Source organism: Bison bison, unplaced genomic scaffold (genome assembly GCF_000754665.1).
Source record: "Bison bison bison isolate TAMUID 2011002044 unplaced genomic scaffold, Bison_UMD1.0 scf7180017864466, whole genome shotgun sequence".
Lineage (NCBI taxonomy): Eukaryota > Metazoa > Chordata > Mammalia > Artiodactyla > Bovidae > Bison > Bison bison.
In genome coordinates, this window is record NW_011495027.1 from 12,708,412 (window position 1) to 12,713,101 (window position 4,690).

Genomic DNA, 4,690 nt, shown 5'->3' on the forward strand with positions numbered 1-4,690 from the left:
CCTCCAGGCCCGGCGGAGCCGGCAGCGCCGGCGGAGGCCTGCCCCGCAATGGGAGTCGCCCTGGCTCCCGGGGGCTTCGCGGAGGCCCGGAGTTCGCGTCAACTTCCAGGCATCCGCTTGCGGCCAGCAAAGGGGAGGGAAGCCCACCAGGGTTGACCCGTGGGTGATCCACCGCCTCCTTCTGCCTCCTCCCTGGCTGCAGACCCCACGCGCGCAGGTGGCGGGCAGGACCCCTCCATTCGACGCGGGGGGCAGCCTTGGAGCCCCTGTGCCCGAGAAAGGGGGGCCCCCTCCTCCGACACCTGCTTCTTCCTCCCTTACCCTACAGCTTCCCACACCTGTTGGTCTGACCTCTCCACTGCTGCCGTCCTGGGAACAGTCAAGGCTTCGGGCCAAATTCGAGCTCACTCGGTGTGCTGTACGGAAAAAAGTGGGGAATGTGCCATGGCAGAGCCTGGGCATTTTAAATAATTTTCTGGATTCGCACCAACTCCTTTTTACAAGCATCTTTTATACGGGGTTCAGCTAATCCAAAAACCTAGGTGACTGTTCTCTTTCTCTCTCTCTCTCTCTCTCTTTCTCTGTCTCTAATCCGTAGGCTTCTTTGAGCCAGATCTTTTGTGTAGAGCTAAGTAAACTTGTATCCTTTAGGCCAGAAGGGCCTCCATCCTTTCATGGTCCCGCTTCCAACGCATCACTTTCTTTCCCTCAGATCTCAAATAACTTGATAGAGAGGAGGAAGGGAACAGAACTCTCCTCATTCATCAGTGCCTGGCACCGTTCTAGACACCTCCCAAACACGTTCTCATTTACTCCTCTCAAACAACCCCGTAGGTAGACATCACATCCATTTTAGGGGTGATAAAGCCAAAACTCAGAGACCGAAGTGTACTGACCCAGGTCTGCCAGCCTCTGAAGCTTTGCCTCTTGCCAGAACTTTCTCGTGCACGCTTAGGATATGTTTCTATCCCTGAGAGTCTAGTGTAAGAGTTCTGTTTAGCAAACACCAGTTACCATGCCAGAACAGATCATGGAACCAGGTGTGGCAAACTGCTTGAGAGGAGGAGTCAAACTTTTTCCCGTAGTTGAGCCCGCTTGGAACAGAAATGAACAGGGCAACTTTGAAAGAAAATGCACAGAAAGTGCTATTAGCTTTTCCAGGGCTTTTGACTGATTTGGTGGAGGGAGGGTAGAAGGTGCAGGAGACTAGTAGGGAGGAAGGGAGGAAAGTGAGTGATTTATATGTGATTTGCTAATTTAGTCAGGAGGTAGGAATGATAATTAGGTCAGTCGTCCCACACAGAAATGACACAGTTGACCCAGGATTGGTGAGGCAAGCAGTTTAGGCTGCTTTTCCAGTAGTGTGATAGCGGCTGAGTGTCATGAACAAGACTTCACCCACTTTTCCTTTGGACTAAAGAGTGAGAGATGGTGGCCAAATTTGAGGTACAAGTCACAGTTCTATCACATGCTGTTCCTGCTGTGATGTAAGCTTTTCTGACTACAGTAAGATGGAGAACATAGAGTCAAAATCTACTTTCATCTACTTCAAGGTCATTCCTTGTATCATAGAATATACAAGAATCATATTCAATTTCATCATGGAAACAAAGACAAAAATGTGACTTTTTTGTAATGGGGGTTATTGTTTAATGGGTACAAAGGTTAGCTTGGAATGATGACAGAATTCTGGAAATAGTGGCAATAGTCATAAAACAATGAAAATGTACTTAATGCCACTATATACTTTAAAATGGGTCTTTTAAAATCCCTCCCTTTCTCTTCCTTGCTACCCAACCTGATCAAACAACCATGGATACCTTTTCTGTCTCTGCATGTCAGTTTGTGTTTCCTAGAATTTTATGTAAATGAGACCATACAATGTTTCCATTTCAAATGGCTTCTTTCACTCAGCAAAATCATTTTGAGATTTGTCAACATTGTAGCATATATCAGTAGTTCATCCTAGTTTTATTACTGAGTAGCAGGCAATGGCACCCCACTCCAGTACTCTTGCCTGGAAAATCCCATGGATGGAGGAGCCTGGTAGGCTGCAGTCCATGGGGTGGCTACGACTGAGCAACTTCACTTTCACTTTTCACTTTCATGCATTGGAGAAGGAAATGGCAACCCACTCCAGTGTTCTTGCCTGGAGAATCCCAGGGACAGGGGAGCCTGGTGGGCTGCCGTCTGTGGGGTCACATAGAGTCAGACACGACTGAAGTGACTTAGCAGCAGCAGCAGCAGCATTCCATTGTAAGGTTATACCACACTATGCTGTGCTGTGCTAGGTCACTCAGTCATGTCCGACTCCTGTGACCCCATGGACTGCAGCCCACCAGGCTCCTCTGTCCATGGGGATTCTCCAGGCAAGAATACTGGAGTGGGTTGCCATGCCTTCCTCCAGGGGATCTTCCCAACCCTGAGATCGAACCCAGGTCTCCCCCATTGTGTGTGTATATCTATCTATCTATCTATCTATCTATCTCTCTCCATCCTCTTGTTGATGAACATTTATGTTGTTTCCAGTTTTTAGCTATTGCAAATAAAGCTATATGAAAATTCATGTACAAGTCTTTTTATGGACATATGCTATCATTTTTCTTGGATAAATACCTATGAGTGGAATGACTGGATCATAAGAAAGGTATAGGTTTCACTTTTCAAGAAATTGCCAATCTTTCCCAAAATAATTGTACCACTTTATATTCCCACCAGCAGTGTACAAGAGTTCCAGCTTCTCTGCATCCTCACCAACACTTGTTATAGGCAATATTTTTAAGTTTAGCAATTCTAGTAGATGTAAAGTGATATCTCATTGTGGTTTAAACTTTAATTTTCCCAAATAAGTAATGATACTAGGCATCTTTTCATGTGCTTATTTTTGTCATGAGTATATCTTTTTCATGAAGAATTTTTTCAATCTTTCCCCCATTTTGTGTGTTTTCCTATTATAGTAGACATCTTTAACTTATCATTACCAGAGTAGATTTAGAAAATCCTGACCAAAGTCTAACAATAGAATGTGTCAGCAAATGCTAGAAAGTAAAATTTCACGTTACAAAATAACTACCAGGTGTGGCCCAACAATCTTAATTATTTTAACTGGAGCTGCCTTAATATGCAGAATTGAAATAAATGTTCTTAAAGAGGTCAATACTACCTTTCCAAATTCCCATTAATTAAAAGAAGTTGGTGGGGAGCTGTAAGAAAGTGTTCTTTCACAGATACAAATCTGTGGGTCACATTTGTCACATAACTTCCCACTTGGACAATAGCAAAAAAATGTTTGGGAGAATACACCCTGTAAATACACAATGCTGGAGAATTACAAAGAAGCAAGAAGACATCAGTTAATCCTATTAGAAGATTCAGAGGAGACTAAGCAACTTTTAAGCACCTACTATGTGCTAAGCAATATTAGAGGTGCATCATGGGCAGCAAGATCATATAATTTATTACCCAAATAGGAATACTTCCGAGAGTGAAAAGGGGTACTGCTAATATTGTTTGTCTCAGGCAGTCCTGGTATGTCTCCTTGATAATGTTCTTTTTTATGATCCAAAATATCCGTTAGGCTTCCCTGGTGGCTCAGTGGTAAAGAATCTACCTGTCAATGCGGGAGACACAGGTTTGATCCCTGGTCCAGGAAGATCCCACATGCCTTGGAGCAATTAAGCCTATGCAGCACAACTACTGAGCCTGAGCTCTAGAGCCCAGGAGCCACAATTACTGAAACTTGTGCAGCCTTGAGCCCTTGCTCCACAACAAGAGAAGCCACCTCGATGAGAAGCCCGTGCACTGTAACTGGAGAGTAGCCCCTGCTTGCCACAACTAGAGGAAAGCCCATGCAGCAACAAAGACCCAGCACAGTCAATAATAACCATGTGTGTGTGTGAAAGTCGCTTAGTCCTGTGCAACTCTTTGTGACCCCACGGACTATACAGTCCATGGAATTCTCCAGGATAGAATACTGGAGTGGGTAGCCTTTCCCTTCTCCAGGGGATCTTCCCAACCGAGGGATCAAATCCAGGTGGATTCTTTAATCAGCTGAGCCAGAAAGGAAGCCCAATAATAACACTCATAAATAATAAGTATGCCTGTTTTAGTCAGTTCAGTTCAATTCAGTTGCTCAGTCGTGTCTGACTCTTTGTGACCTCATTGACGGCAGCACGCCAGGCCTCCCTGTTCATCACCAACTCCCAGAGTTTACTCAAACTCATGTCCATCGAGTCGGTGATGCCATCCAACCATCTCATCCTCTGTCAGCCCCTCCTCCTCCTGCCTTTCCCAGCATCAGGGTCTTTTCAAATGAGTCAGCTCTTCACATCAGGTGGCCAAAGTATTGGAGTTTCAGCTTCAGCACCAGTCCTTCCAATGAATATTCAGGACTGATTTCCTTTAGGATGGACTGGTTGGATCTCTTTGCAGTCCAAGGGACTCTTAAGAGTCTTCTCCAACACCACAGTTCAAAAGCATCAATTCTTTGGTGCTCAGCTTTCTTTACAGTCCAACTCTCACATCCACACATGACCACTGGAAAAACCAAAGCTTTGACTAGATGGACCTTTGTTAGCAAAGTAATGTCTCTGCTTTTTAATATGCTGTCTAGGTTGATCATAGCTTTTCTTCCAAGGAGTAAGCATCTTTTTATTTCATGGCTGCAGTCACCATCTGCCGTGATTCTGGA